A 15,036-nucleotide genomic window follows, 5' to 3' on the forward strand; every position below is an offset into this window, starting at 1 on the left:
TCCAGAATATGGTTCAGATCACACCACAGATATGATGCCAAGGTATATGCACTGGAACGCTCTATGGACAGGATGAGGTCACTCCTCGGCCTAAGTTACTACCAGTCTTGCAGATAACTGGGAGACTGATGCCACTGTACTTGCGACTCCTGCATGGTTGCCTGGTGCTTGTAGTCTTCACAGGTAACCCACAGAATAAAGATTGCAGGCACTGGTAGAGGGAGCTCCATTGTGGCAGCTGGCCCGAATACCTCTTGGGTACTTTGACATGAGACCAGAAATACTCTCAGGTCAGGCCTTAAAGTGCCTTGTAGCCCCATCCAAGTGAGCCTGCAGTCAGTGGAATTGGAGGTAAGAGCAAACTTAGCAATACTTGGCCAAGAGGGTTTGGAGGTGAGAGGAGGTGTGCTGAAAAGAATTTGAGAGACTAGGAAATCCTCACTAGGTACATAAGTAGGATTAGGTAGTTGGGTAATCCGTTGTCTAGTAGGGCCCAAATCCTTACCAGTAATTCTTATTTTCACTGTATCTTTCCCTGTGTTACAGACTCCTCATCTTCCTTCCTGCAAACCAAATTTGTTCAGTTTTTATCAAGTCAAAGCTATTCATACATAAACATGCTATATAAGCATTTGTCACACAAAAATCTGTTCTAAAAGTAATCATTTTTAATAAGTTTAAAAAATTTGTCTTACCTGTACTGGCACTTTAAATTGCAGTCTATGGGACACAGAAGAAACACTTAAAAACTTACCAAATACATCCATTTCTCAAGCCAAGACAGTTGTCAAGTATTGATCCACGTCTTTCGATTACATACATATTATAAAATAATTTATGCATTTCTAAATTAAAAAAAAAACAATATTATGAGATTCTACAATTTTAAAAGAAGACCAGCTGTGCGCAATAGCGCAGTACTTAGTCTTCATGCGCAACCACCTTTCACTCCACCGGGGAACTGTTTCCTCCTGACAGACCAACTCAGAGTAAACTTTTTGTGCGACATGGTTGGTTTTGGTTTGATTTACTTCCATATTTACATGAAAATTCACACAAGTGAATAGAAAACACTTACTATGAAAAACAAGTACCAGGAGTATGTGTAAATGATTATTTCAACGTCCCTTTTGTTGTCACAAACATGCATTGGAAACACAGAGGCACAGATCAATACTTGACAGCTGTCTTGGCTTGATAAAAGGACGTATTTGACAAGCTTTTACATTTTTTCTCCATGCCCCATACCCTCCACTGCAAAGTACCAGAGTGGAGAAGATATTTTTTTAAATTTATAGAAAGCACTTAACTTTAGAGCACAGTTTAGCATGGCAAATGCATATAGGCTATGTTTGTGAATGAAAAACTTCAACTTGAAAAATACCAAACTTATCATTTAACCATCTTGTTTGGTTTTCTGCCCACATTGTTTGTGATCATCTCTCAAGCATTCCATCAGATCACAGGATCTCAAGATGATCTCAAGATATGCCAGACAATCACTGCTGATGATATGATCCCCAAGCAAAAAACTGGTGTACTGGGAATAATAGGACGAATAGGTAGTTGACCACGAGAATTTTAGTAAGATATAAGCAAGAGCTGGAAAACCAAAAGAAGCAGTGAAATCTGATCGCCAAAGCCTCTAATGTTCATTTTTTGTTTTAAGAAAAGAATCCAATGCTTGGATGCCAGATGCTGTGTGCCACCATCCCTAATGGCATTGGAACAGAACCTTGGAGTGGATGTCTCATCACCCGCCAGTCATGAACCCAGTGTCAGGGCTGTTGATGCCTTATTGTGCCATGGCCTTGCTGAAAGTGATAGTGAGATGCTTGTTGCTCGTTCATGAAAATGAGTTTTTCTGTTCTAATTAGCCAGCTGGCCTCTTTGTACATTACAATTTAATTGTCAGCACTAAATAACATGGTCAATACATAACATTTACGTATTTATATTTTTACATTTCATATTTTGCATGTTTTTGTGTGATGTCCTGTGCTGTTTAGTTTTCATCATACTATGTACTGTATATAAAACTGACTTCAATAGACTTGGAGGGCTGTGCTGCTGTTGACATCAATTCAAGTGTTTGGAACAAGTGAGTAGCTTTCATTTCTTAGGGATCCACATCTCGGAGGGCTGTCTCATGTTCACTCAATACCACCTCAGCTTTATGAGAAGGCTGTGGAAATTCAGTCTGTCCTCCAAGATCCCTATTAATGTTTACAGATGTGTAGCATAAAGCAGTGCTTCTCAAATGGAGGGGTGGTGGTGGGGGTGACAGTGGCCCAATATGGGGCACCAGCAAACTTCCAGGGGATCCCCAAAATGGCTGAAAGTAAGTATGGGATGTTTTAAAAGTGACCCATTTCATCCATATTCAAAACAAGTTCCATACAGTGCATGAATGTTATCTCAAGAACCCCCTTTAAAGTGAATTTCATTCATACACTCACTCCATTTCTAGTTTAGCTGAATTACATTTGCATTTGGTAAAGTGCATCCTCGGTGTCTGCATCAGACTTCGGACAGACTCCCCACATTAGCACAGAAATTTGGGGTTTTAGTGGTCTCTCACATGTATCTGTACAGCACAGTACATCGCAGTTACTGACCTGCAGTTAGAATGGGCATGTGCTGCTTATAGTGACCCAGCAAGAAAAAATAAAAAGAAGGTGACGTGCCACACTGCCATAAAAAACTAAAGATGTAACAGTCTCATGAAGGAAACGGTAGCATGACTTCACACACATCCCGCTGCCGCAGCTGCTGTGAACAATTTTCAAAGCTAAATTTAAAGTTGCACCAGTGACATGGCTGGCCACTTGTCCATAGCTTACCTGGCTGCTGCTGCTGCCCTACATGATGTTTTTGACTCTTCTGCTGACTTGACTGATGTATGTGGAGAGAAAATGCATTTACATTTCTAGTTGTATTAAATATGCCTGCTATTGATGGAAACACTTCAGTGCTGAATCCAGAGGATCACCAAGTAACTTCTGTAGAAGAAATGTCTGCAGCGAATAATTCTACATTTTAACAATTACATTAGATTTTTTATTTCAGTGAAAAGTCAAGCAAAATGACACCTTTTATTGGCTAACTAAAAAGATTACAATATGCAAGCTTTCAAGGCAACTCAGGCCCCTTCTTCAGGCAAGATGTCATCTTTTATTTCAGATATATTTAATCATTTTATGCTTAATTTAAAAAGTATTACTTAAGCTAAGTGAGTAATGAATAGCTTTTTTTGTTATCAAAAATATCTTCAATGACAAACTCTGTATCTCGGTAATTATTATTATTTATGCCTAAAATGCCCACCTGTTAGTTTTTATGATTACAAAATTCATGCAACTGGTAAACCAACTTTTATTTAATAAAAACATGCAGGCTGTTCTTGAAATTGCTTATTATTTTTGTATTATGCTCTAAAAAACACATGCAGTGTGATAACACTATCAGCAAATATACTTTTGTTAATAAATTCAAGTTGCTGTGAAGACTGCAGCAAGAGTTACGGCTCTCACATACAGTATTGTCATAGTACACTGGCAGACCATTAAAGAATAAAGGTTGAGAAGCCCACTGAATGGCTGCTTCACAGTCTGCCATGGCAGCTGCATTACTCCAGAGAGATGGGTGTTGTTCAAATGTCTTCATTCATCAGAGGAGCCAACCTTCTGTCGGTACAGGACAATTATAACAAGAGATACCTAAAGAAAGTAATTCTCATCGTCTTGGACCCCACATTAACCATTTTCCTTAACTTGCATTGAATAATCAACATCCCAACATTTGATGAATTACCAGTGGACTTGCCAACAGTTTTGGGCCCTGGACTTTTACAAGTCATCAGCCTGACCTGTGCCCAACAACGCTGCCAGGCAGTGTGCACTACTCGCTTAAGGCTACTCCCCTTCTGAACAGCATTCTTATTTGTGTTTTGTAATTGTTTCTTGTTCTGTTTGATAAATGTTATATATTTACTGTATATCTGATATTTATTAATTTGGTACTATTTCATATTTATTCAAAGCGCTCTGCCTAGTGATCTTTGTCTTATACTAAAAATGGTATCATGGCTGCTAACCATCTTTTATTGTAGTGTAAATTATAATGATAATAAAGTTAATATATTTTTTAGATATGCCTAATATTCTCAGCATCATAAGTGAAATGGGTTATATAGAATTACTAGGGGGTTTGGCCCCTGCTCGCTTTGCTCGCCAGCCCCGCCTGGCCTGCACTACGTGCCAGCAACTTCACGTCTCTGCCGCTCACGTTGTGAAGAGAATTAGCAATTTGTGCCTTTCTATTTAACTTTACACAGAGACCCCAGTCTACAAGTTACCATCATTTATGATCAAAAATGCCCAAAGGATGTGTGGTTTTATTGCGTTGTATATTAATAAGAAAAGAAGGCTGCATGATGATGAAGGTCTTAAAAATGAAGGAAAATGTGTTTCACACCTCAGTAGGTTCAGTACTGGCATAGGGTTGCTTTTCTGTTTAAACTTGCCAGCAGTCATCAGTTCCTGGGACATTTTGCTGTGATTCAAAGATAAACAATGTAAAATAGAAACTGGAGTTATTCATATGGACGTGCAGTTTACCGTTTGATGGAATGCTAATCTTGAACTCCCAGAAGATTATCCTCAGGGCAGACGATAGGTTATGGATTTTTTTGCCCTTTGCCCTTTTTTGCCCTTTGGAGTCATGGCAATGATACAGTATCTGTTTGAAATGAATTAACAGAAGTAAGAAAAAAAAATGGAAAAAATAGCCTTTTTACCTAATTTGCCTGAATTGGTATCTGGCTTGTTAAAACGTGTGTCATAGCAGTCATCCATTTGTCATTCCACTCATCTGTTTTCTGGACCGGTCTTAATCCATAATGTACTGAGAAGACGCTACAAGGCAGGAGCTAACCCAGGCAAAGACACTTACACACATGTCCACCGTCACTCACAATGGGTCAATTTAGAGATGCCAATATATAGAACATGCAGTTCTTTGGGATGTGTGAGGAGTACCTTAAAAAAGAAAATCACACACATGGAAACAGAAACCCTGTGCAAATTCCAATTATCCAGCATCTGCCTGGAAAGTGATCCCTCCAAACGCTGCACCACCAAGCCGCACTCATAGTAACGAAAATATTTCTGTTTACATAAACCTTAAAAATACATAGAATATCTCACCAAAGTGCCACAGATATCACCGCAGTACCCTGAGCTCTTTAACCATACTTGAACTGAAGGTCTCTTATATGCTGTTTCATTTTCTTTTCCTATTTGTATTTGGTTTCCTCACATGATGTAGTGACATGTTTTCAGGCCGATTGACCAATCCAAATCATTTCACTGTGTGGTTGTTTATATGGGCACAGCAGAGAACTGGGATCCCTGTTGTGAATCCAGGAGGTCCCATGACACTAACTGGAAGAAATTGGTGTGAAAATGCTTGATAGGGAATGGAGGCTCAAACAGCTAATTTAACTACATGCAGTTCCATTTGATTTTGTATAGCACTCTTCGCTGAGTGCAGGAGCAGAGCACTGTGACAGAATGTCAGGTAAAATGAAAGACCAGATTTTGCAAATTACTAAATACAGAATTAGCACACCTACACACACCTATTTGTTAAAAAACTCAGAAAAAAACAAAGTAGAAACTGATTAACATAAATGGAAGCCAACAATTTCTGTGCTTGAATTAATTATTGAATTACGGCCAACAATTATGGTTGGGATATTGTTGTAATAATTGCCATCAATCCATTTTCTATAAATACTCGATTAGGGGTCTGAGATGTTAGCGTCTGTAACTGCAGCAATGAGTGTAAGGTGAAAAATCAGGCAATGATGTAATGGCACTTGTTCAATAGGGTTATTAAATAACACCAATCACCATGAAAGCATGGAGGAAATCTGATAGCCCAGGAAGCACACAATACCATGTCTTGGCTGTGAAACATCATTAGTAACTAACGTGATTTCTATTACCATCCATAAGCCTGTTTTGTGAGCATGCGTTTCCATTACTGGGTCAGAGGAAATTCAATCTACCTTGTAAATGTTGTAATCACTAATCCTGGACAGGACATCAGTCTACCATAGAACCCACTCACAATCACACTGGTCTAATTGAGGATGACTTGAAGCTTAAAATGAATGTCTACAGGATATGGGAAGAAATTGATGATTCATATTTGACACTTCCTGCTCAAATCACTTTATGAATTCTGTTAATGATTGCAGGCTTAAAAAATAATATTGTATGAAACAACGTACACAAACACATTCTGTATTGATTTGTATTTGGACTCCCGGGAAGCAAGCTCATGCACATCACATGAAGTGCAGAAAGCTGCTATCTGAGCAAGATGAGCCAAAGGAGAGCACGATTGATGCAAATAACTGATCCGGCTGCTCATTGTGAGGGGGTTTCTTCTTTGCAGTGGGCTCACTCTCTTTGTGCCTCTCTCTCTCTCTCTGTACATATATGATATATATATCATATATATATATACTGTATATAGTGGTGGTAATACAGTGCCTTCTGAAAGTATTCAGACCCCTTCTCATTTTACACATTTTGTTATGTTACAGCCTTGTGCTAGTCATTTAAATTAATTTTTTTGCCTCATCAAGCAACATTCAATACTTCAGAATGACAATGTAAAACAGGACTTCAAATTATTCTGCAGAGTTATTAAAAATAAAAAGTGAAATATCAAATTTACACAAGTATTCAGATCTTTTAATAAGTTTATCGCTGAAGCACCTTTCCCAGTAATTATGGCCTGGAGTCTTCTTCGGTATGACGCGACAAGCTTCACACATCTATATTTTGGAATTTTCTGCCATTCTTCTCTACAGATTCTCTTCAGCTCTGTCAAGCAAGATGGAGACCGTCAGTTGACAGTTACTTTCAGGTCTCTCCAGACATGTTCAACTGAGTCTAGATTTGGGCTCTGGCTGGGCAACTCAAGGACATTACGTTCACACAGTTGTTCCTAAGCCACTCTTGTCTTGTCTGCTTTGCGCTTTTGAGTCATTGACTGAATCTTCAGTGCAGTGCTCTGCAGCTAGTTTTCATTAAGGATATCTCTGTACTTTGCTCTTTTCTGCATTCCCACAACCCAGACCAGTTTCTTAGTCCCTGCCACTGAAAAACTCCAAAGCTTGATGCTGCCACCACTATGCATGATATTGTACAGGTGATGGGTGATGTCTGATTTCCTCCAGACTTGTTGCTTAGAATTGAAGGCAAAGAGTTCAATCTTGGTTTCATCAGACCAGAAAATCTTGTTTCTGATAGTTTGAGAGTCCTTTAGGTGTCTTTTTGCAAACTCCAAGTAGGCTTTTAGGTGTCATCTCCCCACTCTGTCATAAAACCCCAATTATTGGAGTGTTGCTGTGGTGGCTGTCCAGCTGGAAGCTTCTCCCATCTCCACACCGCTTCTCTTGAGCTCAGCCAGAGTGACCATCAGGTTCTTGGTCACATCTCTTATCAAGAATGTTCTCCTCAATTGCTGGGTTTGGCTAGGTAGTCAGTTCTAGGAAGAGCTGTGGTTGTTCCAGACTGCTTCCATTTAAGAATTACAGAGACAAAGGCAGACATTTTTGTAGCCTTCCCCAGATCTGTCTAGTCTCTAAGCTCTGCAGGAAATTCCTTCGACCTCATGGCTTTTTTTTGCTGAACTGTAGGACCTTCTGTACACAGGTGTATGCCTGTCATAATCATGGGCAATGAATTGACCACAGGTAGACTCCAAACAAGGTAAAGAAACATTTCATTGATGATCAATAGATGGGATGCTCCTGAGCCACTTTTCAATGTCAATGTGATTTTTCACTTTTATTTTTAATTAATTTCTAAAATGCCATTTTTGTTTTGTCATTCTGAGAGTTTGAGTGTTGTTTGATGAGGGAAAAACTATTAAACTATTTTCGTGTAAGACTGCAACATAGTAAACTGTGCAAAAAAGTAAAGGGATCTGAATTATTTCTGAAGGTACACTTTATATTATATTATCTATATATATAAAATCCCTATGTGCGTCCAGGTGTCCATGTGTGGGTGTCTTCTGGTGAAGTGCGCATGCGCGGGGCACGGTGCGATGCGCGATATTACTGTCAGAGAAAGTTAGAGGCGTTTTACGGAAATACAAACCAGTATTACTGCAAGAGGAAATTAAAGGTACACAATACAGTGACGCATATTACAGCCACATACAAGCCAGTATTACTGTCAGAGGAGATTAAAGGCATATTACCAACGCGCACGCCTGTATTACCGGCAGAGAAAATTAAAGGTATATTATGGACATACAAGCCAGCGGACGTACAAGCCAGCGGACGTACAAGACGGTATCCTTCGATAAAGGCGCACACAAAAAGGCGAGCCTCAAAAGGGCGACCTCATTTGGGCGCAGCGAATAAAGGCGCACGTAAATAAAGATCTACACCTTTGTTGCTCTTCACATATTCCAGAGCCATTTGAACTAAATTATCTATGAACGCCTTTATTCGCTGCGCTCAATTGAGGTCGCCCTTTTGAAGCTCACCTTTTTATGCGCGCCCATATTGAATAGAGCCGTACAAGACAGTATTACTGTCACAGAAAATTAAAGGCACACAATACATGGAGGCAGCCCACGAAGAACGGTCAGCTCAGCAAGTAAACATCAACAAAAGAAAGGCTGAAAGAAAGAAAAATATGACCAACCAAAAGAATGAGGTCAAAGTCCCTTGCCATTTAATATAGACTGTTCCTACTAATGTTTATGCAGTACTGTTCTAGCGCCCGTTATTGTAACGGGCTAAATGAGTAGTTTTATATAATGTGTATAAACATTATAGCAAAACATCAGTGTTTTGAAGATAAAAATATTTTTATTAGCATATATTTAGACTGTTTTGGGCAGTTTTCTGTTTTAGTTTCAGATTAATGGTGGGTTTAATAATTTAGGCTACTGTGAATGGTCCTCAAATATAAAACTCCTTAATAACTTTCCATTTTGTGGCTGAACTGCTGCATGGTTGTTTTCCTTTTAATGCATTTCTCTAAATTGCAGGTACAGATTCAGCAACAGCTTATTTTTGCTCTCCAGCATCACCTAGAGGTCTTAAATGTTATAAATATTGTATTGTGCTTCTCTTTGTTGATCTGAACCTGATTAGCTCTTTGCATGGTTACAGAGAAATGGAAGCCATCCCAACAGGACTGGGGGCAAGGCAGAGACACAAATCCACTGCAGGGTACACTCCAGAACGCACCCCTACTTGCTCATTTAAAGAAGTAATCTGTCGTGTGAGGAGCTTGCATACTTGAAGAAAAACACTGCAGACACGGGGAGAACGTGTAAACTCAAAACAGGCAGTGTGCAGCCTGGAGTCTGTGGACTTGTGCTACTGTACCACTACATAATATGCCAACGTACTGCCCCTCTCAAATTTCATTTTTAAGCATACCATATAGCCATTCAACTCTAACCCTTTCTTGTTACCACAGACAACATATTTCCTAAAGATACAGGAAATCTAAAGCTGTAGATGTTCAAATAATTTAAACCAACTAAAAATTACTAACTCTTCTGTCTTTGCAGGACATTGGTCTTTTGTGATGGACACTCAATCCTAGTCAACTTATCTGGATCCAACTCAGAGTGGTCAGCTAACTTGCTTTGTTTAGGATGTGTATGTTTCATAATACCGCAAAATACAGAAACTTGCAGAAAATTGAGCAGACATTTCTGTTACTTTATAAATATATATAATAAAGAAATGACAAGCACAACTTACCAGCTTTGTGAGTGTTTAACATGGCCCATGGTGCTCATCTGATTCCTTTAAGGATTCCATGCATCATAAGTCGATTTGTATTCACTTATAAATGGATTTTCATGCCACTCACTGGTGATTTCCTCCTTGTCTCTTAGAGGTGGTAGAAAAACCAAGGAGCAGACAAGCTCTGTTGTCTCCAGTAACACCTCCTGTTAAAGATCTCAGGTGAAAATGAAACCAGCTGGTTAATCGTGCAACTTGAGGACCACGGTGCTCATAGAATAGTAATGGAATGAGGTGGCAGTGTGACAGGGCACAACACAGATTTCAATTTTTATATTAAACCATCTTTGTTAAGCCTTACAAAGAATTTAACAAAAAAAGAGCCCAGGTCAGTTGGAAAATGTTATGTGTCAGGGACAGTCTGTTATTGGTTAAAATTTACAGAATTCCTTACATTATCACTATACCATATTTACATATGCACTTTAATAGATATTAAGTAATGTAATCATCTGGGGATAATTTATAATATTTTCAGAATTTCAAATGAGTAATAAATTGCAATTTAAAAAATATTACTGGCACTTCCAATCACAAAGACCTTAAGAATATTATATACTGATTAAAACGAAAAATAAGAATGCCCCACATCAGGAAGGTTAGGCACATTATAAAAGTAAAAACACAATCATGAACAACTTTTTTTTTACTCAATGGATCTTATGAAACATAGCAAACGCTCATCAATAAAACTCCACCATTATATATGAAGTACAACTCCAAGATGATAGTAAATTAATACCAAAAAATATACTAACAAGTAATTACAGTTCTGTCCAATTTGCTTTCCACTTGTCATTAAGCTCTTTACAGCCAGTTTCAGGTTTTACTTCTTAAACAGTGTGTCTCCTTACTCTTGGTCGAAGGGGCTTCTGCAACACTGGATTAAGTGGCAAGTCGAGTTCAGCACATCACACCCAAGCAGGCTCAATATGACACCAAACATATGAATAACAGTGGGTCTGTTAGCTGTCACTAGTTAATTTTTGATGTCTTTTGTGATGTGAGATTTTCCTTCCATCCACTTCTGTGACTATGTTATGGAAATTGGAGCCTACCTGGTACTATCAGGTGTAAAGCAGGAATCTGCACTAGAAGGGAGCACATTCTCATAAACCCACACTTATTCCAAAAAAGCCAGTTTCAAGTCATCCATCAACATACAGTATATATAAATATACCGTATATATCTATATAGTCACCTAGGGATCATCTTCATAGGTCTGCTGAAGTAAGCAATATCACTCCAGTATGAGAGGGTGCACTCGCACTAGCTGTCTCTCTGTTTACACCCACTGCTCCAGAAGGCACCAAGTGAAGGCAACACACCTGGCTTCAGAGCCCAAAGCTGGCCTTGCCCTTTTTGCTAGGAGCTTTATAAAACCAATACTGTAATTATATATATATATATTTTTTTTTCCATAGGTCTGAATCTCAATCTGATTATTTGGATGGTTACCTACCAAGTAACATTTGTGGTTGGAGGGCCAGTCAGCAAACATTCGCCATGTCGTCTTAGTTGCAAGAAGCAGCTCATAGATATGTGATACAGTACGTGCCAAATAATACAAGGTGTATCAGGTGTACGCACCTTTGCTTCCCCTTACTGGGATTGAATCTCGGTCGGATCAGAGTATTACATTCATAGGTCTGCATTGCAATCTGACTATTTGGATAGGTCAGACCTATCAATCTTCACCCTGTCAAGTAAGAGAACTAGATGCCGTGGCGCAACATCAGAGGCTTCGCCTCAGGCGCTGACGTCCAAGGTTTGAATTATTATTTGGCAGCTAACTTTGTCATGATATTAGCAGACTTGCTGGCCAACCACAAGCGTTACCTGGTAGGTAACCACCCATACAATCAGATTGTGACACAGACTACGAATGCCGTGAATGTAATTACCCCGATCTACATGCTGTCAAATAAATGAACCACACGCCGTGGCGCAACGTTAGGGGCTTTGCCTCTGGCGCTGACGTCCGAGGTTCGATTCCCGAGAGGGAGTGAAGTAGAGTGTGTATGCCTGATGAGCCCAGAATTAGGGCGAAACACGTGTCGTGTACTCTTTGCATTATTTGACAATAAACTATTTCAACCATTCTATGATCTGCTTCTCACAACTGAGGGCACCGTGGCAGATGTTAGCAGACTTGCTGGCCAACCACAAGCGTTACCTGGTAGGTAACCACCCATACAATCAGATTGTGACACAGACTACGAATGCCGTGAATATATATATATATATATATATATATACAGTGTATATATACAGTATATATTTATATATATATAGTCACACATGTGCGCATGGGAGGCAGCTAAAGGACTTGAATGAGAGTATTTCCGAATCAGACTGGAAAATGGCAGAGTGCACTGACTCTTTTCCTCTTCTGGGATCCAGTAATCCTGCTGACTATGCCACTGTCACAAACTCATCAAAGAGCAATAGCAAGGTTTGCGGCAGCCATCCATATGTTATTTCCTGGCTGCAAAACTGAATAAATTGATGTATTGAAGTGTACAGATCAGAGTCCTGAACAGAACTGAGGGGACAGAGGAAAGGTGGTGGCTTTTAAAGGCCAGTATAGGAAGTGACCTCCAAAGGAGGCAGAACTGGAATTGTCTTCATCCATAGGCTTGGACTAGGAAGTTACGTCAAAGGGGTAGGAACCAGAATTGACTTCATCAGGGACAGGTAGAATTTCCTGTGAATGGTATGCCGAAAAGCGAGAATAAGAGTCAGTGCACTCTGCCATCTCCGGGTCTGGTTTGGAATTACTCTCATTCAAGTCCTTTAGCTGTCTCCCATGCGCACATGTGTGACTATATATATATATATATATATATATATATATATATTGTGATAGTTTGAGGTCTCCGTGACCCCTTGAACCCTCAGACTAGACGTCAGACACCAGGTAAAAGTCCAAATATAATATTTATTAATATAAATAAGTGCACAAAGCACCCTCCTCTCCACAATACTCAATAATAATAATAACAATAAACAATAATCCTCCACACTCCCAGACACTTTGCCACCCTTCCTCCCAGCTCAGCTCAATGTCTGGGATTTCCCATCGTCCTTTTATACACCCTGACCCGGAGGTGTTCCTGTCCAATCTGTCCACAGTTCCTTATCCCTTCCGGGTCAGGGTAAACAGTCCTTTTCTTCAAACCGGGAGCACATCGTATCTTCCTGTCACGTGACCATGACGTACTCCCGGGTTATAGGGCACATAAGAGCCTCCGAGTCCTCCTACAGCGACTCCTGGTGGCCCCCAAGGTATCCAGCAGGGCTGCGTATAAAAACTACATAGTCCATGAGGCCCTGCTGGAACTCGGGGGATGTTCACGCTGTTGGGAGAGCTCCTCCTGGAGGCCTGGGGGTGAGAACCGGAATCGAAAGCCGGCAATCCACCACAATATATATATATATATATATATATATATATATATATATATATATATACATATATATATATACTAATAAAAGGCAAAGCCCTCACTGACTGACTGACTGACTCACTCACTCACTCATCACTAATTCTCCAACTTCCCGTGTAGGTAGAAGTCTGAAATTTGGCAGGCTCATTCCTTACAGCTTACTTACAAAAGTTAGGCAGGCTTTATTTCGAAATTCTACGTGTAATGGTCATAACTGGAACCTGTTTTGACTGACTCATTCATCACTAATTCTCCAACTTCCCGTGTAGGTAGAAGTCTGAAATTTGGCAGGCTCATTCCTTACAGCTTACTTACAAAAGTTAGGCAGGTTTCATTTCGAAATTCTACGTGTAATGGTCATAACTGGAACCTGTTTTTTGTCCATATACTCTAATGGAGGAGGCGGAGTCACGTATCGCGTCATCACGTATTACGCCTCCTACGTAATCACATGAACTGAAAACGAGGAAGAGATTTACAGCACAAGTCAAACGCGGGAACAAAGGTAAATGACGTTAATTGTTGACTGTCTTTTAATACTGTGTACTTGTTGAGTGTCTTTTAATACTGTGTAAGCATACATATTAACACATGTGCAATTAAACGTGTGCATTTACGGGGTGATTTCTCAGGCTTAAAAGTTCGCCTTTTATTAAAAAGGTAAATGCAAACTCTTTTCATTCTGAAGGGCACAAACCACGTTAGATTTCAGCCGTTAAACGCGCAAAAATGTCAGTACACCAGATAAATAAGCGCAACATATTATCCGTTGTATTGTATGCTTACAATACATATAGAAATGTGTTAATCGTTAACTAATATTATGGGATGGTGTTTTTCGACTCACGCTTTGATTTAAACGATTGCATGTCTTGGTGGGTTTGCGTAGCTTATTGTCAATATCTTTACAGCTCTTTTTAAGACTTAATTTAAAAAGGTTTTCTTTTCTTCTTAATAAAAATTTAAAAGCAGTACTTTAAAAGCAGCGCTCACTTCACTCCCTTACGGGAATCGAACCTCGGACGTCAGCGCTAGAGGCTAAGCCCCTAAAATTGCGCCACGGCGTGTGGTTCGTTTATTTGACAGCATGTAGATCGGGGTAATTACATTCACAGCATTCGTAGTCTGATTCACAATCTGATTGTATGGGTGGTTACCTACCAGGTAACGCTTATGGTTAGCCAGCAAGTCATCTCGAAGTGATCACTCGAGTGAATGCAGCTTCACAAAAAAACAGATCCTTAACAAACTGTTATTGGTATATTTTCCCTCAATTTTAAAAGGTTTTTTTTCTTCTTAATAAAAATTTAAAAGCAGTACTTCGCCGGTGCGAAGCGCGGGGATTTGAGCGACTGACCCATACAGACATATTCATGAGTGCAGGTACTTCGGAAAGAAAGCACCGTGTAAACCTAAACTTTAAATTAAGTTCATAGACCTACAAAAGTTTGCCATTGATTTGAGGCAAGATTGCTTTTGTCATGTACAACTATACGTTGCATTCTTAACAGTAAGCTTGCACAGCTTGGTCATATTACAACCTGAGTGCTGAACTGACAACGTCGTATACAAACAGAACTATAACAATCGTAATAAACAAACAAAAAAAAAAGCGAAGAACCCTTGGATTTAATAAAAAGGCTCTTTCCTTGGCGAAGCAAGGAAAAAGGAAGACCTTATATGGCGTTTGTTTATAAAACAGCGGAAAAGCCGTGTTAAGGCTGCTT

The sequence above is a fragment of the Erpetoichthys calabaricus genome, chromosome 9, assembly GCF_900747795.2.
Source record: "Erpetoichthys calabaricus chromosome 9, fErpCal1.3, whole genome shotgun sequence".
Lineage (NCBI taxonomy): Eukaryota > Metazoa > Chordata > Cladistia > Polypteriformes > Polypteridae > Erpetoichthys > Erpetoichthys calabaricus.